Genomic DNA, 27,924 nt, shown 5'->3' with positions numbered 1-27,924 from the left:
CCTCTGGGTACCCGAATAGGCACCGGAATATGGCGACTCGGAGCTTTCACAGTAACTTCATTGCAGTATTAATGTAAGCCTACTTGTGACAATAAAGATTATTAAAGATTATTATTATTGTATCAATGTTTTCTAGTACTTCCTAATCTATCCCACTGACTTTGGCAATTGCTTTCTCTATGGCTTCATGAAAGTTAATCCCTCAGAGCCCTCCATTTTCTATCCCACTTAAGCTTTTGATTTCTCATCTTAATTTTTTCAGTTGAATTATTACTTTCATGACAACTAAACTATGATCTGTTTCAGTGTCTGCACCTGGGTAGACACAGGAATTTATACTATTTCAATATTGCAGATTGACAAGAATAATTTGGTACCTCTTCAGATCCACAGGTGACTTCCAAGTGTCCTGTTTCCTCTATTATACTTGAGCCACATGTCAAATGTACCTTCCATCTTTTACATAATGTCATACCTGGCCTCCCTAAACATTGTGCCTCTTCCTCCTTAAATATCAACAAAAACGTAAAATGCCAGGAATGTGATTAAAGTTTAGGATAATGTGGCGATTCAAGATCTGCAAACTTGCTCTGATAACATGAATTGGGATACATTTTTATGGAGGATGAAAAAAACAGCACCACAGATAATATAAATTGTTATCTTTTGCAAACAGTTTACTGTCCAAACGAAAACAATTAAGATTTATCTAAACTAGAAATCTTAGATTACAAAAGGACTTAAAAGTAATCATGGAGAAAAGACAAATTGTATTTAATGTTGGGGGCCAAGACAAACTTAAATTAAAAATCAAAGTGAGAACGGAAGTCCAGAATATGAAAGATGTGTACAGAGACAAGCTACATAATTGTATTAGGACAAATAATCCCATAAAATGTCAAGCATTACACTAAAGAAAAATTACTTTTTTTTTGTCCGCAAACAATCCTCATGGTGTTGTGAATGAATGGAATAGATATTTTAGCCAATGGTGAATTTGAGGAACTTGTGATTTTTCAGTAGGCTTCTATTTCATGAATTAGTTGTTATCAACAACACATGGGAGGTAGAGAAGCAATTCAAATGTGTGAATTCCGAGGTAAGCATGCAGCCCAGATAAGACTAGCAGAAAAATTTTGAAATAATGTGCTCGTCAGTTAGTAGTTCCTTTCTCTCTGGTCTTTCAGAAATCATTTGGCATGCATATATTCCTTGCTGTTGGAAATCAGCTTTCATTGTTCCGGGTGCTAAATCATGGCCTGTTGAGCTGAACGATTACCCACCAGTTGCTCTTGCATCAGTTGTCATGAAGTGCTGAGTGGATTGTTATCAAAGCATCTTTTGGATCCTCTTGTTCCACATATTGATCAGTTAGTTTGCCTATCAACCTGATAGATCAGTGGGAAATGCTGATATGACCGGTGATCCATTTCATCCAACGGCATTTTAATAGATTAGGCAACTATGTTCACGCTAATTTTGTGGATTTCCCATCAGCTTTGTATACCTATGCAGCCATTTAAGCGATTGAGAAATTGAAAAATCTGGATGCTAATCCTACTCTCCTACTTTGGACCAGTGATTTCCTTCACATCAGCATCCAACAGGTATCAAGTCTTTGGGTTCTACTCAGAGCCAATGTTAACAAATACTGGATTCCCCAAGGCTATGTACTTACACCTTTGCTTTTCATCCTCTACACGAATGACTGTCAAGCAGAGCACACGACCTAATGATCCCAAATTTTGCTGATGATATGGTACTTTTCGGCCTAATCGAAGAACAAAGTAACCTACAGGAGCTCAGTGTAGAAGTCTGTAAAATAATGCAATCATTTTCTTAAACTGAATGAAAAGGTGGAACAATGAGTTATAGGCTTTAGGAAAGTTAATGATATTGTTCCTGTGAAGATTCATGATGGGGATACGGAAATATTTACCAGGTACAAGTATCTAGGTATCAAGTACGAATAAGCCGAATTGGGGCAACAATGTAGTCACGGGATACGCACACCATCTCAGTCAATCTTTCGTGCAGATCCCACAATCATGAAACTCTTCTACACAACTGTAGAGTGCCCCATCCTTGCTGGATGTCTCTCCTGGCAGTGTTGTCTTATAAAAGTAGATGCTGTCATGGTGCATATATTATTCAATCAGGCAGGAAGGGTTTTTGACGAGCAGCTCTTTCTTGAGAAAATTTGTTCTTGAATAATTTTTATGAAGTGAAGAATGTTATGAACATTATGAGAATTACTGTTGTTATGTTCAGCAAAAAGGCTACAATCCCTTAGCAGGTTCTTAAACTCGTTTTTGTTGTTCTCTAACAGGAATTTGATGTATGGAGGAGGATATCATGATGGAACTCTGGCTGATTATTTAACATATTGGAATGGTTTTAAATATATTTTAATTAAAGTTTCTAACAGGCTAATTTTCTTTTGAATGTTAATATTCATTTATATGTTTTATTGAACAAGCCATGTACCCAAAATGAATTTACGTATGGAAAATAAATTAAAAGGAATTGAACTCAACATCCTCTGGTTTCTGAAATCCTGTCTATGGCTTCCAATTTCTTTTCCACATCTGCCTTCACTGACTACAGCATCCATAAGCGCCAAGATGTTTTCTTTTTTTAATTAGTTCTTCTAGTTTTGGTACTCGCATGTCCACTTCATCCACATGCTCTGATGTGGACATGTACAGTGCTTATAATAACACCACTAGATCAGCATGGAGAACCACCTTCAGCAGTCTGTCACTGTGTTGGTCAATTCTCATCACACTGACATTAGGCAACATTATAGCGATGTCTCTTTGGTTCGGTTCACCACCTGCATGAATAACTCTTATATCATCACTTTCAAAATTATCACAATCTCTCCATATTACTTCTGTAAATGGCCAGGCTATACCTTGCCATTTGTCTCAACATTTTCAAGCTTCCCCTTCTCATCATGTCCTTACATTCCACATCCCTTTTCTCGCCAGTTTTCAGTAAGGATTTTGCATGTTGTTGATCTGAAAGGGCTTCCCCCCAGCCAGACGCAATACAAAGCATTTTGTTGGTCCCAGTTACATCGTTCATCTTATATTTGTCAACCATGAGCAATATGACTAGGGAAAAGAATACACGGTGGTTTCCTGCTGCCTTCCTCATTAATTATGCTTAAAGGAAACACAGGAATTCTTCCCAAAGGATCCTCTGCCTGTAAGCAGCCATTTGTCCCTCGAGGTTCCCGCGTTTCTGCAACCACTGTGAAAAGTTCCCAAGCTCCGCCATTGGCCTTGGCTCACAACCCTGAGCATGGGACCTTGGACTGAGAACAGTTTATTGTTGCATATTTCCAAATGTTAAAAAAAACTATTACTGACTGTGATGTTGACCAATCCTGTGAGGATGCTTCAGAAATTAAATAATAATTAAAATGTAGTTACTGTAAAGCACGCAGTCTATTAAAAGTAATATTTTATTAGTTTTCTTGCCCACATTCACTTAAAGCATAAACTCAAGTTGGGATGAAGACAAGATGCACTCAAAGCACTCTATTATCACCCACATGACTGAGTACAAACTTCTTTCCTTTCCTCATATCAGAAAAACTGAATAGAGGTCCTTCATGGAATTTAACAACATAAGGTTTAGCTGATTTACCCCACTGGTCTAGGGACACCATGGCTAATCCACCTTCCCGGTCTGCTGCTTCAGCAGACCTGCCATCAGACAAGGCACTTTACTGGTCTTTGTATCCTAATCCACATTGCTGGTGCACTTAGTTACGAAGGCAGGAGAACAGGATCCAATTCTTGAAATAGACCTAAAATTAACTAGTTTTCTATCTCAGAAAAAAAAATCATGGTCCAAAATTAAACATTCTCTTTATGGATAAAAGCAAATTACCAGCTTTGACAAAGATTCATCGCACTCGAAAGGTTAGCTCTTTTCTCTCCCTTCAGATGAGATGCTGAGATTTTCCAGCATTTTCTCTTTCGATTCTCTTTATGGATTGCACCAAAAGCACATGTGATATCACATTTATGTTCTCATGCTTTTTTAAAAATAATTTTTATTAAAGGTTTTCATAAAATATCAATAACAAAATGAGAAAGAAAAAAAAGAACCCAACAGGGTTAAGCACAAAACACAATCTCAAAAAAGCAACCCCCCAAACCCCTCCCCCCCGTACCTAAATAATAAATTAACATTAACACCCCGACTTAACACAACAGGTGTATACACCCCCTCAGACCCTTCCAGTGTAAATAACATAAACAAAAATAAAGTAAACCCCCCCCCCCCCCCCCCCCCCGAGCTGCTGCTGCCATTGACCAATGTCTATCGTTCGGCCAGAAAGTCTAAGAACGGTTGCCACCGCCTAAAGAACCCTTGTACCGACCCTCTCAAGGCGAATTTCACCCTCTCCAATTTAATGAATCCTGCCATATCGCTGATCCAGGATTCCACGCTTGGGGGCCTCGTATCTTTCCACTGAAGGAGAATCCTTCGCCGGGCTACCAGGGACGCAAAGGCCAGAATTCCGGCCTCTTTCGCCTCCTGCACTCCCGGCTCCTCTGCCACCCCAAATATTGTGAGCCCCCAGCCCGGTTTGACCCTAGATCCTACCACCCTCGACACAGTCCTCGCTACGCCCTTCCAAAATTCCTCCAGCGCTGGGCATGCCCAGAACATATGGGTGTGATTTGCTGGGCTCCCTGAGCACCTAACACACCTGTTCTCACCCCCAAAGAACCTGCTCATCCTTGTCCCGGTCATGTGTGCCCTGTGCAGCACCTTAAACTGTATGAGGCTGAGCCTCGCGCTTGAAGAGGAAGAGTTCACCCTCCCTAGGGCATCTGCCCACGTCCCCTCTTCGATCTCCTCTCGCAACTCCTCCTCCCACTTACCTTTCAACTCCACCACCGAGGCCTCCTCCTCCTCCTGCATCACCTGGTAAGTTTCCGAGATCTTCCCCACTCTTCCCCCCCCCCCCCCCCCCCCCCCCCCGAGAGCACCCTGTCCTGCAGTGTGTGTGGCAGTAGCCGTGGGAATTCCCCCACCTGCCATCTGGCAAACGCCCTTACCTGTAAGTACCTGAAGGTGTTCCCTGGGGGGAGCCCGTACTTCTCCTCCAGCTCACCCAGGCTCGCAAACTTTCCGTCCACAAACGGTCCCCCAACTTTCGTATGCCTGCCCTGTGCCACCCCGAAAACACTTCACCTGTTCTTCCTGGGGCGAACCGGTGGTTCCCCCGTAATGGGCTCCACGCAGAGGCCCTAACTTCCCCCCATGCCGCCTCCACTGCCCCCAAATTGAGGGCCGCCACCACCACTGGGCTCGTGGTATACCTCCTTGGAGGGAGCGGCAGCGGCGCTGTTGCCAGCGCCCCCAGACTCGTACCCACACAGGACGCCGTCTCCAGCCTCTTCCATGCAGCCCCCTCCCCCTCGATCACCCACTTGCGCACCATTGTCGCATTGGCGGCCCAGTAGTACCCACAGAGGTTGGGCAGCGCCAGCCCCCCCTATTTCTACTCCGCTCCAGGAACACCCTTCTCACCCTCGGAGTCCCTCGCGCCCACACAAACCCCATTATACTCCTGTTAACCCGCCTGAAAAAAGCCTTCGGTATAAACACGGGGAGGCACTGGAACAGGATCAAAAACCTTGGGAGCACCGTCATTTTGACTAACTGCACCCTACCCGCCAGGGACAGCGGCAACACGTCCCACCTCTTGAACTCCTCCTCCATTTGCTCCACCAGCCTTGTAAAGTTAAGCCTATGCAGGGCCCCCCAGCTCCTGGCCACCTGGACCCCCAAATATCTGAAACTCCTCTCCGCCCTTTTTAGTGGGAGCTCGCCAATCCCCCTATCCTGGTCCCCTAGCTGAACTACAAACAGCTCACTCTTCCCCATATTGAGCTTGTACCCCGAAAAGTCCCCGAATTCCCTAAGGATCCTCATTACCTCTGGCATTCCTCCCACCAGGTCCGCTACATACAGCAGCAGGACGTCCGCATAAAGCGACACCCTGTGCTCCTCCCCACCCCGTACCAACCCCCTCCAGTTCCTCGACTCTCTCAGTGCAGGACGTCCGCATAAAGCGACACCCTATGCTCCTCCCCACCCCGCACCAACCCCCTCCAGTTCCTCGACTCTCTCAGTGCATAGCCAGGGGTTCAATCGCCAGTGCGAAGAGCAGGGGGGACAGGGGACACCCCTGTCTCGTCCCTCGATGCAACCGAAAGTACTCGGACCTCCTCCTATTTGTGGCCACACTCGCCATCGGGACCTCATACAACAGCCTAACCCACCTGACAAACCCCTCCCCAAACCCGAACCTATTCAGCACCTCCCACAGGTACCCCCACTCTACACTATCAAAGATTTTCTCAGCGTCCATCGCCACACTATCTCTGCCTCCCCCTCCCTCGCCGGCATCATGATAACATTCAAAAGCCTCCGCACATTCGCGTTCAACTGTCTCCCCTTCACAAACCCCGTCTGGTCTTCATGGATTATCTGCGGCACACAATCCTCAGTTCTCATGCTTTTTATTAATATGGCAACCACCCAGCAAATTTCAGACAACTTAAGCAAAAAATCGGGGAAACTGCACTTTCATGTACATGCAGATGGAAAATGGTGGGTTATAAATAAAGCTTGATTTCCCAATACATCACAAAAATACAAAACAGAAAAGAGCTGAACTCCAGAGGTGAGGCAAGAGTGACTACCCTTGACATCATGGCAGCATGTGATCGTGTGTAGCATCAAGAAGCCCTAGCAAAATTAGAATAATTAGGAATCAGGGGAAACGTTTCTGCTGGTTGGAGTCATACCTAGCACAAAGGAAGATTTTTGTGATTGTTGGATGTCAATCATCTCAGTTCCAGGCTTCGTCAGTGGCCTTCTTTCTTCATAAAGTCAGAAATGAGGATGTTCGCTGATGACTGCACAAAGATGAGAACCATTTGCGACTCCTCAGAGACTGAAGCAGTCTATATCCAAATGCAGCAACGCCTGGACAATATTCAGGCTTGGGCTGTCAAGTGGTAAGTCACATTTGTGCCACACAAGTGCCAGGTATCTCCAAGAAGAGAGAATCTAACTATCACCCCTTCACATTCATTGGTGCACCATTGCTGGATCCCACACTAGCAACATCTTGGGGGTTACATTGACCAGAAACTTAAATGGACTATAAATACTGTGGTTACAAGAGCAGGTCAAAGGCTAAGAATCCAGCAGTGAATAACTCACCTCCTGACCCCCAAAGGCTGTACGCAATACTCCCCTTGCTTGGATGAGTGCAGTTCCAACAACGTTCAAGAGATTTGACACCCTCCAGGACAAAGCCTGCTTGATTGGCATTTCACCACAAACATTCACTCTCCACCATTGATAAATAATGGTAGCAACATGTACCTACCTGCAGCATGCACCCATCTACAAGACACACTGCAGGAACCCACACAAGACTCCTCAGACAGCACCTTCCAAATCCATGACCTCCACCATCTAGAAGGACAAAGGCAGCAGATGCCTGGGAACATGCAAGTTTCTCTCCAAGCCATACTCCATCGTGACTGGAAATATCACCATTCATTCACTGACGTCAGGTCTAAATCCTGGAACTCCCTAACAGCATTGTGGGCGCACCTACACCATATAGACTGAAGCAGTTCAAGATGGCAGCTCATCACCACCTTCTCAAGGGCAATTAGAGATGGCCAAGAAATGTTGGCCTATGTTTATTTTTTGAAAATATTTTATTCAGGCATATATAATTTTTAACAATGTTTTCAAGAGGAAAAAAACAACAGAACAAATAGCACCCACCCAAAAACCAGACCCAGCCAATGTGGCTTACATACACAGTTCCCCCATCCCCATTTCCCACCTCAACCAACCGCATCCCCCCTCCCTCCCCCGATATCTGCTGACAGTTTAATTTCCCCCAAAGTAGTCAATAAACGGATGCCACCTCCGGGCGAACCCTAGCATCGATCCTCTCAGGGCGAACTTGATCTTCTCAAGCCTGAGAAACCTGGACATGTCACTGACCCATACCCTCAATTCCCAAGTCCCTCCACACCAATAAGATCCACCTCTGGGCTACCAGGAAGGCAAAGGCCAACACATCTGCCCCTCTCACCCCCTGGACTCCCAGGTCTTCCGACACACCAAAGATCGCCACCTCTGGACTCAGAACCACTCGTATCTTCAATACCGAGGACATGACATTGGCAAATCCTTGCCGGAATAGTTTTGATATGCCCAAAACATGTGGACATGATTTGCGGGCCTTCCCACACCTATCCTCCACACCTTCAAAGAACTTGCTCATATGGGTCAGTACAAGCCCTGTGGACCACCTTGAATTGTATCAGGCTAAGCCTGGCACACGACGAGGACGCGTTTACTTTACTCCGGGCATCCTTCCACAATCCCACCTCTAATTCCTTACCCAACACCTTCCCCCTATCAGGATTCCCTCCCATTCCAGGAGTTCTTTATAAATTTCTAAGACCTTCCCCTCCCCCACTCCCATTTTGACACTACCTTGTCCTGTATCTCCTGGGGCGGTAGGTGCGGAAAGGTCGAAACCTGCCTCCATGCAAAGTCCTTCACCTGCAGGTAGCGGAACCCATTCCCAAGGGCAGTTCAAACTCCTCCTCCAAGTCCTCCAAGCACGGAAAGCTGCAGTCAATAAACAGGTCCCAAAACCGCTCTATCCCAGCTCGCTGCCACCTCCGAAACCCCCCAGCCAACCACCCCACCATGCAAACCCATGGCTGCCACAAATAGGTGTCCATACCGACGCCCCCTCCACTCCCATGTGCTTCCGCCACTATCCCCACATCCTCAAGGCTGCCACTACCACCGGGCTTGTGGAGTACCGAGCCGGCAGAGGTGCCGTTACCAGTGCCCCTAAACTTGTGCCCTGACATGAGGCCGCCTCCAGCCACTCCCACACCGACCCGTCCCCCACTACCCACTTCCTCACCATTGCTATGTTCGCCGCCCAGTAGTAATTCCTGAAATTCGGTAGGGCCAGCCCTCCCTCCCCTCGACCCCGCTCCAGCAGCATCTTCTTTACCCGCGGGGTTTTATCCGCCCATCCAAACCCAGAGATCACAGTGTTCACCCTCTTAAAAAAAGCCTTCGGGATAAAAATAGGCAGGCACTGAAATACAAACAAAAACCTTGGGAGAACAGTCATCTTTACCGTCTGCAACCTTCCCATCAGTGACAACGGAAGCATGTACCATCTTCTGAAGTCCCCCTTTATCTGCTCCACTAACTGAGCCAAACTCAGTTTATGTAGCTGCTCCCGCCCCAACTGGATACCCAAATACCGAAAGCTCCCTCCCACCACCTTGAACGGCATCCCCCCCAATCTCCTCTTCTGCCCCTTCGTCTGAATCCAAAGACCTCAATTTTGCCCATAATCAATTTGTACCCCAAAAAACAGCCAAATTCCCCTAGGATCCGCATAATCTCGCCAATCCCCCCCCCCAGCGGGTCAGAAATATACAAAAGTAGGTCACCTGCGTATAGCGAGACCCTGTGCTCCACCCCCCCCCACCCCTGTAAAATCCCCTGCCACTACTTTGACACTCTCAGCGCCATCGCCAGTGGCTCTATAGCCAAGGGAAACAACGTGGGGAGAGTGGACATCTCTGCCTCGTCCCCCGGTGCAGCCTAAAATAATCTGAGCTCACTCAGTTCGTCCGCACGCTCGCCACCGGTGCCTGGTACAGCAACTGGACCCAGTCCACAAAACCCTGCCCAAACCCATATCGCCCCAGGACCTCCCACAGATACTCCCACGCCACCTGATCAAAGGCCTTCTCCACATCCACCTCCCTCGGAGGGCACCATAATCACATTTAGCAGCCTTCTAATGTTCACCACTAAATGCCTCCCCTTCACAAACCCCGTCTGGAACTTCCCCATCACCCCGGCACATAATCCTCTATTCTCGAGGCCAGGATCTTGGCCAACAGCTTGGCGTTTACTTTTAGACAGGAGATTGGCCTGTAAGACCTGCATTCTTCCGGGTCCTTATCCCGCTTCAGGATGAGAGAAATCGAGGCCTGTGACATCGTTGGGGGGAGCATCCCTCGCTTAAATGTTGGCCTATATATAAACAAATTTGTTTTATAGTTCATGTAAACTCTACAGCGTCATGTTCCCTCTACAGATCTTTCTATATTTACAATTTCAGCCAGTTTCCAAAGGCAATCAAGACTCTAGAATATTCCACATTTATACAAGAATCATGTTCCACGTAGTATTTGACTTCGCTATATTAATCTCTATAAACTGTGGTCCAGCTAATAGTCAGTCATTCAGCTCATTTTTAAATGCATCAATATACAGTGATTGGATATTAACCCAGGTCAACAACATCTCAGATCTCTTAATTCAATAATAATTGGGACAAAAAAATCCCAAAGAAAAATAAATTATTAGAAGACTCCTTACTCCTTCACACGAAACAGAAGATCAAGCTTCAAACTTGAGACAACTTTCAAAGCCCAAGCCCCGAACAGAAACATAGACAACAGGAGGCCATTCGACCCTACAACTCTGTTCCACCATTCAATATGACCGTGGCTAATTCTCTATCTCAACGCCATCCTTTTGCTATCTTCCCCATACCTCTTGACATGTTTGGAGTTGAGAAATCTATTATTCACTTCTTAGTGACTTAGCCTCCACAGCCTTCTATGGCAGAGAAATCCACAGGTTCATCATCCTGAGTGAAGTTTCTCCTCATCTCAGTCCGATTCCCGGCTTGGGTCGCTGTCTGTGCGGAGTCTGCACGTTCTCCCTGTCTGCGTGGGTTTCCTCCTGGTGCTCCAGTTTCCTCCCACAAATGCCAAAAGGTGTGCTTGTTAGGTGAATTGGACATTCTGAATTCTCCCTCAAGCGTACCCGAACAGGCGCTGGAGTGTGGCGACTAGGGGATTTTCACAGTAACTTCATTGAAGTGTTAATGCAATCCTACTTGTGACACTAATAAAGATTATTATTAAATGTATCCAAAGACTGTGACTCCTGTTATACATCCCTCACCCAGAGGAAACAACATGCCTGCATCCAAGTCTGTTCAGGCCTTTCAGAATTTTATACATTTCAATGTGATTCCCTCTCATTAAAATCCAGCGAATATAGGCCAAGCTGGCCGAATCTCTCATGCGACAATCCTGCTATCCTAGGAATCAGTCTATGGTGAACTTTTGCTGCACTCCCTCAATGGCAAGTATATCCTTTCTAACATAAGGAGACCAAAACTGCACAGAATACTCCAGGTTCAGTCTTTCCAAAGTCCTGTACAGCTGCAGTAAGGCATCCTTGTTCCTGTACTCGAGTCCTCTTGCAATGAAGGCTAATATACCACTTGCCTTCCTAACAGCTTGCTGTACTTGCATAGTGACTGGTGTACAAGGACACCCAGGCCCCTTCATACTTCAACATTTCCCAATTTTGCCCCATTTAAACAATACTCTGCCATTCTGAATCCCTTCTGAAGTGTATAACATCACAATTATCCAGGTTGTACTGCATCTGCCATGTATTTGCTCACTCATTCAACTTGTCTAAATCAGCTTGAAGCATCACCACTCACATTTCCACAAACTTTTGCATATCAGCAAACTTGGAAATATAACATTTGGTTCCCTCATCTAAATCATTGATGTAAGCACTGATCCCTGAGGGACCCCAAGAACCACTCCGAAAATAGGACCATTTATTCACTGTTCCGTCTGCTAACTAATTCTCAATCCATATCAATACATTACCTCCAATCCCATGTGCATTAATTTTGCAAACTAACCTCTTATTGTGGGCCATTAAAAGCTTTCTGAAAATCTAAATACACCACATGCACCAGATCACCCTCGTCTATTCTGCTTGATATGCCCTCAAAAAAATTCCAGGTTTGTCAATTATGATTTCCCTTCCATAAATCCATGTTGACTTTGTCTAATCCCATTGATATTTTGTCCTGTTATCACATCCTTCATAACTGACTCTAGTATTGTCCCTACCTGGTTAGCCTAACTGGTCTGTAATCCCATTTTCTCCCTCCATTTTTAAATAGCAGGATTGTTTGACACCCTCCAATCAACAGGGACTGTTCCAAAATCTACAGAATTTTGGGAGATGACAACCAATTCATGCACTATTTCCATTGCTTTCTCCTCCTTTAATACCCTGGGGTACAGATTTCAGGCCCTGTGATTTAGTGGCTTTCAGTCCCATTAATTTATCCTGCATTTTTTTTAGCAAGATGAATTTCCTTCAATTCCTCCTTCCCACTAGATCCTTGGTTCCCTAGCATTTCTGGAGCATTTTTTTTAAGAAACATTATTGAATTTTTTTGGGGCATTGTAACAGCAGCAATATAAACAATGTACATAAAAATATAAACATAGTGCAAATACCGCCTCCCTCCCCCACAGGTCCCACCATTACTTAACCCCCCCCTACTCTACGCTAACCTACCCCCTCCTGCTGACGATTAATTCTCTGCGAAGTCGATGAATGGTTGCCACCTCCGGGCGAACCCTAACAATAACCCTCTCATGGCGAACTTAATTTTATCCAGGCAGAGAAAGCCAGCCATGTCCGATAGCCAGGTCTCTGACTTCGGGGGCTTTGAGTCCCTCCATGCGAGTAATATACGCCTCCGGGGTACCAGGGAAGCAAAGCCCAGAACGTCTGCCTCTTTCTCCTGCTGGATTCCCGGATCTTGCGACACCCCGAAAATCGCCACCTTTGGACTCAATGCCATCCTTGTACTTAATACCTTGGACATGACGTCCGCAAACCCCTGCCAAAATCCCCATAGCTTTCGACATGTTCAAAAGATGTGGACATGGTTCCACGGTCCTCCTGCACATTTTGCGCACCTGTCCTCTACCCCAAAGAATCTGCTCATCCGGGCCACTGTCATGTGAGCCCGGTGCACGACCTTGAATTGAATCAGGCTGAGCCTGGCACACGTCGCAGTCACGTTGACTCCACTCAACGCGTCCGTCCAAAGGCCCTCTCCCCCCCAGCTCCTCCTCCCACTTCCGCTTCAGCTCCTCGGTCTGCCGATCCCATAAGCTCCTTATAAATGTCAGAAACGCTCCCCTCTCCTATGCATCTTCGAGAAACCACCCTATCCTGAATCCCCCTTAGTGGCAGGAGTGGGAAGGTTGGCACCGGTCTTCGCAGAAAGACCCGCACCTGCAGATATCGAAATTCATTTCCCCCCGCCAATGCAAACTTCTCCTCCAGAGCCCTCATGCTCGGAAAGCACCCCTCTATAAACATATCCCCCATCCTCTCAATCCCCGCTCTCCGCCAAATTCGGAACCCCCCGTCCATCCTCCCCGGGGCAAATCGGTGATTATCGCAGATTGGGGACCAGACCGATGCTCCCACATGTTTCCTCCACTGCCCCCAGACTCTCAAGCCCACCACCACCACGGGGCTGGTGGAGTACCACGCCGGCGGGAACGGGAGAGGCGCAGCTACCAGCGCCCCCAGACTTGAGCCCCTGCAAGAAGCCGCCTCCATACACACCCATGTCGACCCCCCCCCTCCCCCAACCAGCCACTTCCTAACCATGGCTATATTAGCCGCCCAGTAATAATTGCTAACGTTCGGCTGCGCCAGCCCGTCCTCTCCCGCCCCCCATCCGACTCCGCTCAAGCATAACCCTCCTCACTCGCGGGGACTTGTCCCCCCCATACAAAGCCCGCTATAACTTTATTGACCCACTTAAAAAAGGACCGTGGGATGAAGATGGGGAGACACTGAAAAAGAAACAGGAATCTCGGGAGGGCCGCCATTTTCACCATTTGAACTCTGCCCGCCAGAGACAACGGGAGCGTATCCCATCTCTGGAAATCCTCCTTCCTCTGATCCACCAACCGGGCCAAGTTCAATTTATGTAGCCGTCCCAATACCGCGCCACTTGGATACCTAGGTACCGGAAACTGTCCCCTACCACTCTAAACGGCAGTTCCCCCAGTTGCCTCTCCTGGTTCACAAACATCTTGCTCTTCCCCATATTAAGCTTATACCCCGAAAACCGGCCAAATTCCCCTAACATTCCCATAATTCCTTCCATCCCCTCAACTGGATTCAAAACATACAAAAGCAGGTTGTCCGCATACAGCGAGACTCTGTGCTCTCCCTCCCCTCCTCCTCCTCCCCCCCCTCCCTCCTCGCCTCCCCCCCCCTCCTCCTCCCCCCCTCCCCCCTCCTCCCCCCCCTCCCTCCTCCTCCTCCCCCCCTCCTCCTTCCTCTCCCCCTCCTCCTCTTTCCTCTCCCCCTCCTCCTCCTTCCTCTCCCCCTCCTCCTCCTTCCTCTCCCCCTCCTCCTCCTTCCTCCCCCCCTCCTCCTCCTTCCTCCCCCCCTCCTCCTCCTTCCTCCCCCCCTCCTCCTCCTTCCTCCCCCTCCTCCTCCTCCTCCTTCCCCCCCTCCTCCTCCCCCCCCTCCTCCTCCTCCCCCCCCTCCCCCCCCTCCTCCTCCTCCCCCCCTCCTTCCTCCCCCCTCCTCCTCCTTCCTCCCCCCTCCTCCTCCTCCTTCCCCCCCCTCCTCCTCCCCCTTCCCCCCCCTCCTCCTCCCCCCCCCTCCTCCTCCCCCCCTCCTCCTCCTCCCCCCCTCCTCCTCCTCCTCCTCCTCCTTCCTCTCCCCCTCCTCCTCCTTCCTCTCCCCCTCCTCCTCCTTCCTCTCCCCCCCTCCTCCTCCTCCTCCTCCCCCCCTCCTCCTCCTTCCTCTCCCCCTCCTCCTCCTTCCTCTCCCCCTCCTCCTCCTTCCTCTCCCCCTCCTCCTCCTTCCTCTCCCCCTCCTCCTCCTTCCTCTCCCCCTCCTCCTCCTTCCTCTCCCCCTCCTCCTCCTTCCTCTCCCCCTCCTTCCTCTCCCCCTCCTTCCTCTCCCCCTCCTTCCTCTCCCCTCCCCCTCCTCCTCCTTCCTCTCCCCCTCCTCCTCCTTCCTCCCCCCCCTCCTCCTCCTTCCTCCCCCCCTCCTCCTCCTCCCCCCCTCCTCCTCCTTCCTCCCCCCCTCCTCCTCCTTCCTCCCCCCCCCTCCTCCTCCTCCTTCCCCCCCCTCCTCCTCCCCCCCTCCTCCTCCTCCCCCCCTCCTCCTCCTTCCTCCCCCCCTCCTCCTCCTTCCTCCCCCCCCTCCTCCTCCTCCTTCCCCCCCCTCCTCCTCCCCCCCTCCTCCTCCTCCTTCCCCCCCCTCCTCCTCATCCTCCTACTTTCCCCCCCTCCTCCTTTTCCCCCCCTCCTCCTTTCCCCCCCCTCCTCCTTTCCCCCCCCCTCCTCCTTTTCCCCCTCTCCTCCTTTCCCCCCCTCCTCCTTTCTCCCCCCCCTCCTCCTTTCTCCCCCCCCTCCTCCTTTCTCCCCCCCCTCCTCCTTCCCCCCCCTCCTCCTCCTCCTTTCCCCCCCCTCCTTTCCCCCCCCCTCCTCCTCCTCCTCCTCCTCTTTTCCCCCCCCCTCCTCCTCCTCCTCCTCCTTTCCCCCCCCCTCCTCCTCCTCCTTTCCCCCCCCCTCCTCCTTCCCCCCCCCTCCTCCTCCTGCCCCCCCCCTCCTCCTTTCCCCCCCCCCCCCCCACCGGACCAGCCCCTTGAGGCCCTCCGAGCAATTGCCAGCGGTTCTATAGCCAGCGCAAGCAGCAGCGGGGACAGGGGTCATCCCTGTCTCGTCCCCCGGTGCAGTCTAAAATAGTCCGAAGTCGTCCTGTTCATCCGTACACTTTCCACAGGAGCCTGGTACAGCAACCTGACCAAGTCAAAAAAGCCCCTCCCAAATCCGAACCGCTCCAGAACCTCCCATAAATAATCCCACTCAACCCAGTCAAAAGCTTTCTCCGCATCCATCGCAACCACTACCTCCACCTCCCTACTCTGCGGGGGCATCATGATCACTTTTAACAGCCTTCTTACATTGGCCACCAGCCGCCTACCCTTAACGGACCCCGTCTGATCCTCCACAATGACGTTCAGCACACAATCCTCAAAGACAAAATTTTGGCCAGCAGTTTGGCATCTACGTTCAACAGGGAAATCGGCCAGTAAGACCCACATAGCCCTGAGTTCTTGTCCCGCTTCAGGATAAGCGAAATTGTGGCCTGTGACATCGTCTGGGGCAGAACCCCCCTTTCCCTTGCCTCGTTAAACACCTTCATCAACACCGGTCCCAATATTCCAGAGAACTTTTTATAGAACTCTGCTGTTCTAACTTGGTCCACTACTCTAAGGTGCGTCTCCTGCAACATTACCACATCTGCCTTCAGTCCCCTAAGATGCGTGAACACAAGTACTCTCTTAACCGGCCCATTCCTTGAACATTCCAGGTGATCAGCCTAGTTGGGGGCAACATGCCCCCCCCTTCCCCCGATCAGCCATCCCCTTTCTTGGGCCCGCCTCCAGACCCTGCGCCACGTCTCCTCCACCCCGCCCCCCGGCAGCCCCCGCCACCGACCTCCTCACTGCCCCTCCACCGAAGTCCCTCCCTCATCAGCAGAACCACTCCCCCCCCCCCTCCCCTAGCACCACTACTCTAAAACCTAACCCATATAGTAAACTAAACATATGCACACACCCCACTGCGCTTCCGTCAGCGAGCTCACCCAGCTAGCTTGGTGGGCCCCACCGCCAAATTTCTCCCACCTATTGTTGCCTCGCTCCCCTCCCCGCCCCCCCGCTCGTACAAACGAATTCCCGCATCCAACAATCCCCACACAATCACTCAGCTGCAAACAAAAAACACCACCCACCGAAACTCAAACAAGCACGTCTCCACCCACAAAAGTGCACATCAACGAAAAAGACATTGCCAACATCCACCGAAAAGAAAACCCGAAAACGAAAAAACTTTCCCCCCACCCTTTCTTAAACAGAACTCAAAAACAGGAGAGAAAAAAATAAGAGGAGAAAAAACAAATTTTAAAAAGGAGACCCAATATAAGCCAACAAGTTGCATCAAAGTTCGAGAATTCTCAGCCCACCACCAGTCCTATTCTTTTAGCAAAGTCCAGCGCATCTTCGGGCGACTCAAAATAATGATGCTGGTCCTCATATGTGAGCCAAAGACGAGCCGGATACAGCAGTCCAAACTTCACCTGTTTCTTGAAGATGATTGACTTAACTTGGTTGAAGCCTGCCCTTTTCCTAGCCACCTCCACACTCAGGTCCTGGTACACCCGCAGGGTACTGTTGTTCCACTTACAGCTCTGCGTTCACTTGGCCCACTGAAGAATACATTCTTTGTCCAGGAACCTGTGGAATCTCACCACCATTGCCCTCGGAGGGTCCCCCTCTCGCAGCACTCTATACGCCCTGTCCACCTCCAAGGGTCGTGAAATGCCCCCTTCCCCAGCAGCTTTTCGAACATAACCACTACGTATGCCCCAGCATCCACTCCCTCAGCTCCCTCCGGGAGCCCGACAATTCTTAAGTTCTGCCGGCGGGACATATTCTCTAGGTCCTCCACCTTCTCCAGAAGCCTTTTCTGCTGGTCCCGCAGCATCCCCACCTCCAGCTCCACCGCTGTTTGATGCTCCTCCTGCTCAGCCAGCGCCTTCTCAACCTTCTGGATCGCCCAATCCTGTGCATCCAATCTGTGCTCCAGCCGATCAACCGATTCTTTAATCGGGTCCAGACAGTCCAGTTTCTGCTTGGCAAAGCCGTCCTGGATGACCTGCATCAACTACTCTGTTGATCGCTGCGCCGACAGCCCAGGGGTCCGATCCTCGGCCATGCTGTCTCCTGCTGCAGCACAGCTCTTGCCGATCTTCCTATTAAATGTCCTTAATGACTCTGACTCCACCATCTCCGCTGGAAGTGCATTCCACGCACCCACCCCTCTGTGTAAAGAACCTATGTCTGACATCTCCCCTATGGGCTTTTCACAGTAACTTCACTGCAGTGTTAATGTAAGCCTACTTGTGACAATAAAGGATCTTCACTTTCCTCCAATCACCTTAAAATTGTGTCCCTTCGCGACAGCCATTTCCACCCTGGGGAAAAGTCTCTGGCTATCCACTCTATCCATGCCTCTCATCACCTTGCTCACCTCTATCAAGTCAGCTCTCTTCCTTCTTCACTCCAGTGAGAAAAGCTAGCTTCATCAACCTTTCTTCATAAGATATGCCCTCCAGTCCAGGCAGCATCCTGGTAAATCTCCTCTGCACCCTCTCCAAAGCATTCACATTCTTCCTATAATGAGGCGACCAGAATTGGACACAATATTCCAAGTGTGGTCCAACCAGGGTTTTATAAAGCTGCAGCAAAACCTCGCTGCTCTTAAACTCAATCCCCCGTTAATGAAAGCCAACACGCCATACGCCTTCTTAACAACCTTATCAACCTAGCTGGCAACTTTGAGGGATCTATGTACATGGACCCCAAGATCCCTCTGTTCCCCCACACTTCCAAGAATCCTGCCTTTAACCCTGTATTCAGCATTCGAATTCGACCTTCCAAATTGAATCACTTCACATTTATCTAGGTTGAACCCATCTGCCACTTCTCAGGCCAGCTCTGCATCCTGTCAATGTCCTATTGTAACCTGCAACAGCCCTCGACACTATCTACAACTCCACCAACCTCCATGTCATCGGCAAACTTACTAACCCACCTTTCCACTTCCACATCCAAGTCATTTATAAAAACCACAAAGAGCAGAGGTCCCAAAACAGATCCCTGTGGGACACCACTGGTCATAAACCTCCAGGCGGAATACTTTCCATCCACTGCCACTCGTTGTCTTCTTTCGGCCAGTCAATTCTGTATCCAGACAGCCAAATTTACCTGTTACAAGCAGTTTACTCTCATACTCAAACAGGAAATGCACAAGTCAAGAGCATGAATTTAAGATTAGAACACAGAACATACAGTGCAGGAGGAGGCCATTCAGCCCATCGAGTCTGCATCGACCTACTTCCACCCTATCCCCACAACCCAATAACCCCTCCTAACCTTTTTGGACACGTAGGGCAATTTAGCATGGCCAATCCACCTAACCTGCACATCTTTGGACTGTGGGAGGAAACCAGAGCACCCGGAGGAAACCCACGCAGACACAGGGAGGACGTGCAGACTCCGCACAGACAGTGACCCAGCGGGGAATCGAACCTGGGACCCTGGTGCTGTGAAACCACAGTGCTACCGTGCTGCCTTTTGAGTTGATCCATTCTGTAAAAATAAGGTTGACTTGACAAGATGGTTTGAAAATGTTTTGCTACTTGCGGCAGCAAAAAAAAAAACACACTTTTTTAGAAAGTTTTGATTGATAAATGTGCCTCGAATCTATATTAATATGATCAATCGCAACATAAAGGACCATGAATTCTGCAGTTAATTCCCAAATTATTTAATCTTCATCACTCGAAAGTCAAAATCAGTTGCTAGTTACTTTAATGCCATATATTAAAATCTAAGCACCGCATTGTTTAAGAATTTTCTGTTAGACTGTGGACACAAACTATTGCGTATGTAATTATCTCCAACACCTGTAGACAACAGTGAAAGTGTTTTCCATTGAGATCTTTCCAAAGTTATTTTACAAAATTCCAATCAAAATACTTTTAACAAAACCCATCACGTTTACCTTCCTTCGGTTCTGACGAGACATATTCTGAAAATGTTAACTCAATTTCCCTCTCCACAGATGCTGCCAGAGCTACTCAATATTTCCAACACCTTATGTTTTTATTTCAGATTTCCAGCATCCACGACATTTTGTTTTTATGGTATTAATTATGCTCAAAAGCTGCAGGGATCAGAATACATTTTGGGAATGGACAAGAGATTAGCGGAATAGAAAAAACTGGTACTTGTCAGAGGGTATGGAGTTGGGGATGGGTTGAGGGGAGAGGAGGGTTTGGTAGAAGTGCTAACTGGGACACTGCAGGGATCTCAACTGGAAAATCGTTTGGTTTGACTTGGGATTCAGAATCTCAATGTACTTGATCAGATTTTAAAATATCAAACTAAGAGGTACACTGGAATCCGAACTGCTCAGAAATTACAGTATGAGCTGGACAGAATTTGTAAGTGGACAAAGCATTTGATTTGACAACATGTAAAATACTGCACACTGGAGAAAATATTGATGCCAAAGATACATAGAAAATAGGAATAGGCCATTTAGGCCACTTCGAGCCTGCTACTCCATTCAATATGGCTGATCCTCCATCTCACTACTCGACAAGTGATGTTGAAATAATTAATGTTGCAGTTGCCTTTGACAATAATGAACAAGACTCAATTGGCAGGTTGTTGGCTGACTAGTAAGATCACAAATGAGTATTTATAAAATTTGTTTTTACTCAAATTACCTTTTTGCAACTTCCTACTGCTGTCTTACAAACTTAATTTACCTATCGCATGTCAAGCAGTGCAGTCATTACTTATTCTGCAATACTTGGGTCAGTTGCAAATTATTTCATGTTCTGCTCCTCTATAACATGTATCCCCTCCCAAGATTTACAATAACCCATATTTTTCTCAATGACGATGTGCATAAATTATGCCATCTATTGCAACAATCTTGCCTACCTCATAGTTTACCCATATTTTCTTGCATTTGCAAAATCTGGTTAAACACAGTAAAGTTATTACCACTAATTATAATGGAGCCAGAATAACCTTATTTTCAGCAAAGGTAACGAGAGCAGCGTAAAGGTTCCAGGAAATAAAGTGGGAAGAGTGTATTACCGTAAATCACTTATTCCAGAATTTCCCTTTGCCTTTGTGCCATTTAAGGGTTCCTATGTCACAGGTCACAAATCCTCTGGAAAACCTGGGTCAATAAGTTATATTAACACTGATTGAAGAGCATCTGAAATGGAAGCAGCTATATTAATTTCCCACAACAAATCTTTCATATCAAGCATCCCCAACATATAATCTGGCAGGAACTTTAACTTTACAGAACTCAAAGCTTTCCAATCCTCGTCACAAGAGCTCAACAAGACTGCTCTACCTTCATTGTGGTTACAAAAAAAAAAAAAAATCGAATTACTCATGAAGGGTCATTGGCCTGAAGTGTTAACTCTGTTTCTCTCTACAGATGCTCATTAATGTGCTGAGTATTTCCAGTACTTTTAAAATAAATTACTCAGACTAATGTATTTAAAAGGAATCAACACTTTTAGATTTCACGAACTCTATCCGTCTATTTGTAATTAAGGCCACTGGTTTCTTCTGGCTCATGGTGAATGAAAGTTTCTCAGTTACTACAAGTGATGTCAACTTAGGATATCGCAGTCATATTCCACAATTACACCCATTTCTCGTGAAAACTACAAATCAAGATGATCGCTCTATACTCAGTCTGCTGCAGAAAGGGAGAATAACTTTTACAGTTAAGTAGGCTGAACAAGTGACATATCCAACATTCCCAAGTTAAACTAGTAGTCGGTTACTAATAGAAATTTTAATAATAATCTTTATTAGTGTCACAAGTAGGCTTACATTAACACTGGAATGAAGTTACTGCAATTTACTACTCTGCAGCGGAGAACAACCAGACACAGAATGCCAGTTTGGTAAGTAGTTTGGTGAATACTTTGTGATTTATTCATTGAGATAAGCAGGTTTATCAATTGTAATCACAACTGACCCAATTCCAGCTAGTCAGTCATCCAAATCAATATTGCTAAATGAAAGCACTGTTACAATCTTCCTAACATTCACGCTCAGCTAATTCAGTCAAAGTAGCACAGCCATATTAATGACAGGCTCCATGTTAAATCCCTAGGCCATGTAAAGCAACCTACTCAAATCTTGGTGCTATAATTGGCCTTATGGTCCTTAACTGGGGGGGGGGGGGGGGGGGGGGGCGAAGAGAGACACAGGAGAATTATTAGGTCTCTTGGTCACTTTCTAGAGACTTGTGCTGAAAGTACACAAAGGTTGGGTTGGCAGTGATGCCATCTGCAGTCTGAAAGGTTCACTGGTGCCATAATAGTCAAGTGAGCAAGAAACTGGCATCCAGTCATAAATCAACTCAGCAGGGGACCAGTAAAGGGAAAAAGTTATTCGAGGATTAAATCATTTACCTATTTGCAGCTTCTTTAGGAAAACCACACCTGCTAAAGAGAAACGTTTGATGATCTGAAACTTGCATAAACTATTCTAATGGAGCATCAGAACTACACGTTTAAGTTTTTATTGCTGTTGTTTTCCAAATTGAAATACATAAATGCTTCCTTCAAAATAGTTCCTTTCCCAAAATATCCAGTGTAACTGAGGCCGGACTGGAGCCTCAAAAAAACAACAATCAACACATCATACAGTCATCATACTGTAAAGTGGTCGCTTCTGTTGTCCATTCCCAAAAATGTAACTGGGTCTTACCGATATTCCTGCCCGGCAATTCTTGCAATATTTCATATTATACTAGGTCCATGACAGGCCAGCATAAAAGGAAAAAACGAGGTCATTTCCACACCTGGGATTTCATTAATTCAAAAAGGCATTCAAATAAACTAACCATTCGTAAACTACACACGAAGCTTATATTCGGTTTTTTAGTAGGATGACCCCGTTAGACATTTACGATCAGTTTGCACTCATTCCGTGGCATCTCAAATCTTAATCAAACGCACACAGCACCGAGTAGTATGTGCAGCAATCAGGCCACATTCTCAGTATCATACTGCATGTTGAATGCAACATACCCCTCCTTTGTTGTAATAAACAGTGCAAATAATTGTGTACCCTCTTATTACCTCATCTGTATGCAGCTTATGTGGTTCATGTGGCTTTGAACTGAACTCTTAGCAGCTGGAACGCAATCAATCTCCCCGGGAGATGGTGATGAGGCTGGTGTGGTTGTGGAATTACAGCGAGCCACAGGTTTCACCCCCCGCCCCCGAGAGCGTTAACACTTTTGCGGCGAGTCCGCTAGCCCTCCCGTGTAGATAAATAAAGAGACGGTGGCTGGCTAGATGAAAGGCTGCACGTAAAAAGCGCTGGCTCCCTTCATCTTACGGTAGATTCATCACAATCCCAGATCTGGGGCAGCCTCAATCTGCAACGATTCTCAGAACTACATCACCGAAGGGGGGAATGATGATGATGAGGAGGAGGTGTTTAGAGGGTTGGGGGCGCTGGCCAACCATGAGACTGCACAGAGCACAAATCAACTCCTCTCATTAACACAGCGGAGGCCACCGCTCCCCACGGGGGGGGGGAAACAACTTCTCCTTGGTCAGAGGGTAAATGTCCAAATAAACGCAGGCAGCGAGCGCAGAAAATCAGGTATGCTCTAACGGTGCCGAGGTTGAATACTGACCATTCCAGTGGAAAATGGCCGCCACAAGCGTTTGGTGGCGAACCCACTCCGGAAACGGAAAATGGCCGCCTAACCGCCGCCCGCGCGCGCCTGCCGCCGCCGCCGCCGGCTAGAACGTCACGCGCGAATCTGGCCAATCCGCGTGCGGTTGAGGTAGCCCCACGTGATTCAGACAAGTTGCTTGCCCTGTCTCTCTCCGAGGTGGGGGGTGGAGAGAGAACGCGAGGGGCTCGCGCGTGCTCTGGGGAGCCGGCCACAGTTAACGGTTCCTTCGGCTGCGCGCTCTTTCTGTGGCGAAGGTTGATCCGAGGTTTTCTCCCTGTTTGCACTCGACCAACCCATATTCCTCCTTTTTTAAAAATCCTGTCGTCCAGAAAGGCGATCCAAAAAAGTATATTCGCCGCGCTGCAGCCGAGGTTGCACGCACTTCAGCGACTTCAACCAAGGTTGCAGAAAGTTGGGGAAACCCGAAGCAAAAGAAAACGTCGGAAACATTCGGTATCTGGGGATGAATTCGTTTTATTCCCTTTGACTTCGGCTGGGAATCATTAGTAAGGTGTTCAGTGCTGCTCCTGTTTGCTTGCCGCAGCCACTCGGGTGTACGAGGCAAGAAGTAGCTCCCTGTTTGCACAGAGGATACTGGAAACCGCCGGAAAGTAATTAAACAACAGTCCAATGTGAGGATTGCAGAAGTCGTTCAGAAGTTCTCCAATGTAGGATTACATTACCCGTGAATCTGAGGCAGCCAAAACCACTCTACTTGATGCTGGCGTTTCTGCCCCACGGCAGCCTCCTCTCTTCATCTCATCCGACCGACACATTATTCCCATCCTAAGTCTAAACCAAAATATTTTCAATACTTAAAATCCAAAATGGACAGCGTCTCGGAAGAAACGGGAGTTAAATTGTTTCAGGACCACTACCGTTCATCATTAGAGATCTAACCGTTCATGAGCAAATACAGAGACGGGAAAGTCGCTTGGCAGGGCAGGAATGACAAAAGATCTGCACAAGAAAATGGGTGGTAATAGGATAAATAAAGAATAACTGTAAATGATAAAAACACAACTTATGCACCAACTGCTGACTGGAAGGGGGGAGGGGAGTATGTTTTGAATGAAAGTGAACCAACCAATCATGTAAAACTTTCTGGCATATGTGATCGTGGCACAGTTCCAAAGTCTGTTGCTATTGCTTAATTAGTAGCAGTAATTGTGGCAGAGAAGGTGAGGTAACACAAAACAACAGAACCAAAAATTGCTCAAGAAAATCTGAAGAAATCATCCTCAAAGTGAAAGGTGGCTGTAATTTGTGGTGCAGAGCAAAAGCAGTGTAATGACTATAAAATGGAGGCAGTCCAATAAAACCAAGAACATTGAAGATTGTCAATAGTGGGAGCCATGATAACATTCATTCTGGAAATATCATCTCCTGCCTTCCAATGTTCAGAGTATAATAAGCCACATTCTTGGATGCCAAGAAAACTCCCTAGTTAATTCACCTATGTATGGCTCAATTAGTAACATTCACCAAATCAAAACTTCTGGGTTCAAACCACACAAAAAATCAAGGCTGACACCAGTTAATAGTGAGGGAGTGCCAAGCTGTCAGAGGGTGCTGTCTTTCGGATGAGATATTAAACCAAGGTCCTACCTGCTCTCAGGTTGACTAAAAAGATCCCATGGTACTATTTTGAAGAAGAGCAGAGATAGAGTTATATGGTTTTACACACAACACAAAAAAAGAGGCCCTTAGGCGTGGGCCATCTAGCTAATTTTAATCCCATTTTTAGCCTTTTATGCTATGGCATTTCAAGTGCTCATCTAAATGCTTCTTAAATGAAGCGAGGATTCCCACCTCTACCACCCTTTCAGGCAGAGTTTCAGATTCCCACCACCCTCTGGGTGAAAAAGTTTTTCCTCATCCCCTCTAAATCTTCTGCACCTTACCTTAAATCTGTGCCCCTAGTTATTGACCCCTCTACTAAGGGGAAAGTTCCTATCGACTTTTATGTCCCTCAGTTTTGTACACCTTGATCAGGTCCTCCCCCGGCCTTCTCGACTCCAAAGGAACACCCGCAACCTAACCAGTGTCTCCTCATAGCTGAACGCTCCAGCCCAGGCAACATCCTGATGAATCTTCTCTGCAACGTCTCCAGTGCAAATCCCATCCTTCTTAGATACCTTAGTTGTGGCCTAATGGACGTTTTATAAAGCTCCACCATAACCTCCTTGCTCGTATACTCTATGCCTTAGCGAATAAAGGAAAGTATATATATGCCTTTTTAACCACCTTACCGACCTGTCCAGCTGCCTTCTGGGATCTGTGGAGGCACCCCAAGGTCCCTCTGGTCCTCTGTACTGTATGTGTACTGTTGTACCTTCTAATGCATTTTTCTAATCCAATTGAGCCAATTTATCCCTTATACCTTCATAATTTCCTTTGTTCAAATTTTACACCCTGGCTTCAGATTGAACTACCACACTTTCAGACATAATGTAAAATTTTACCATATTATGGTCACTCATCCCTAGTGGTTCTTTTGCAACAAGCTTATTAATTAGGATATTCTTAATATATAATATCAGATCTTAAGCAACCTGTTCTCACCAGTTCCGAAACATACTGCTCTCGAAAACCATCCCTGGCACACTCCAGAAACTTGTCCTCCACAACATTAGTGCTCAATGTGCAGATTGCAATCACCCATGATTACTCTATTAGCTGTGCTACATGCTTCTCAAATCTTCTGATTCCTGTTTGGTGACCTTTAAACAACTCCCACCAATACAATAATAATAATCTTTATTATTGTGCCAAGTGTTAGACGTTTTAGTTGCTGTGATATGAACAGTCTAAAGTTCTGTTCCTTTTTCACAAACACACATTTATTTCCTTCCAACAGCCTTTGCACAAAACTCTCACTATACATCACCTGACAGAGGCCACCTGAAACCCCATTACATATCAGTGTCAATTAATGGATACTTAACATAAATGAGACAACTAATTGCAATGTCTCTTAACCCATTACCTAACACCAAGTAGGCTTATATTAACACTGCAGTGACGTTACTATGAAAATCCCCTAGCCGCCACACTACAGCGCGTGTTTGGGTACACTGAGGGAGAATTCAGAATGTCCAATTCACCTAACAAGCTCGCCTTTCAGGACTTGTGGGAGGAAAACAGAGCACCCGGAGGAAACCCACGCAGACACGGAGTTCATGCAGACTCCGCACAGACAGTGACCCAAGCAGGAATCGAACTGGGGACCCTGGTGCTGTGGAGCAACAGTGCTAACCACTGTGCCACCCCATATTTGTTGCGCCTTGCTATTTCTTAGCCCCAATCCTGCTAAGGTGTAACCCATCCATCTTGTACAGGTCCCACCATAATTGTCCCAATGCCTCAGAAATCTGATGCCCTCCTTCCTACAAAATTCTCCAGTACGTATTCAGTCGCTCAATCCTATTCCTGTGCTCACTAACGTGACACTGGGAGTAATCCTGAGATTACTGGTTTTGAGGTCCTATTTTTTAATTTCCTTCCTAACACCCTAAAATATTTCAGGAACTCATCCTACCTATGTCATTGATGTGAATCACAACCTCTAGCTATTCACCCTCACCCAAAAGGATGTCCTACAGCCACTCTGGGACATTCTGACCCTGGCAGGGAGGCAACACACCATCCTGGAGTCACGCTGCAGAAATGCCTCTCTTATTCCCTGAATATCAAATCCCCATCACTATTGCTCTTCCTCTCCTCCCAAGTAACTGAGCCACCCGTGGAGCTGCAGAGTTGAGGAAACATCACTCTTATCAGAATCCAAAATTCAAGTCCCATTAGCAAGCAAGATATGCTCAGGTACTCTTACAGTACCTACCTGGCTCTATTCAACTGCGTGACATACATTCATTCCCTCTCTGCCCGCACACTCCTAACTTGCAATGTGACCACCTCCCTAAACAGGCTATCCACGTGGTTCTCTGCCTTGCAGATGCGCCACAATGACTCCAGCTGCCGCTCAACTTCTGAAATTTGGAGCTCAAGCTTCTGCAGGTGTGTTCAACTTGGACAAATGGTGCATCCATGAAATCCCACATGTCACAGGATGTACATTCGACTTGGTTGAGCTGACCTGCCATACCATAACTTTAAAAGTAATTTATGATAAGTAGAATAACTTACCAGTTACTCACCAATCAGGTCCATCCCCTGTACCAAAGCAAAAGTCAACTATTGGAGATAGAAAAAGAAAGGGGCCGCCCTCCTGCCTCCCAGTATTACACTGCTCAAAGTAGCACTCTAGTGCAGAGCAAGCAGTGTTAGGATCCCGTTTATAGTTTCTGAAAAACAACTGATACAGACTTCTGAAAACCAGTTTCTGTGGGCAAATTGGGGTGGGGGAAGGGGAGAAGAAGGGGGCTGTGGAGGGGTGGGGGGCGTAAGGGGCATGGATACTCAAGGGGGTGTAGGAGGGACCACAAAAGGCGAGGGGGAACGACCAGGAGGGGGGCAGCTGGGAAAGGGAAGAATGGGTGGGGCCTGTGGAGGGCGAGAAGGTGAACAGGTGGGAGCAGTGTTCGTGCAGGGGGTGGAG

The 27,924-nt window shown here is 47.4% G+C and overlaps 1 protein-coding gene across 12 annotated transcripts in view; it reads right to left on the bottom strand.

The window, feature by feature from the left end:
* Window positions 1-23,440, bottom strand: part of znf618 (zinc finger protein 618) — a 179,225-nt gene extending 155,785 nt beyond the window's left edge. For 5 of the 12 annotated variants that reach the window (XM_072488334.1, XM_072488339.1, XM_072488340.1 and 2 more), the window contains exon 1: window positions 22,753-23,312. The gene's annotated coding sequence lies outside the window, so the exon portion shown is untranslated. The other 7 variants (XM_072488336.1, XM_072488346.1, XM_072488350.1 and 4 more) reach the window with 4 other exon arrangements.
* Window positions 23,441-27,924: the final 4,484 nt, after the last annotated feature.

This window comes from Scyliorhinus torazame, chromosome 22 (assembly GCF_047496885.1).
Source record: "Scyliorhinus torazame isolate Kashiwa2021f chromosome 22, sScyTor2.1, whole genome shotgun sequence".
Taxonomy (NCBI): Eukaryota; Metazoa; Chordata; class Chondrichthyes; order Carcharhiniformes; family Scyliorhinidae; genus Scyliorhinus; species Scyliorhinus torazame.
The sequence above is the reverse complement of the archived record's forward strand: the minus strand, read 5'-3'. Positions and strand labels throughout refer to the sequence as shown.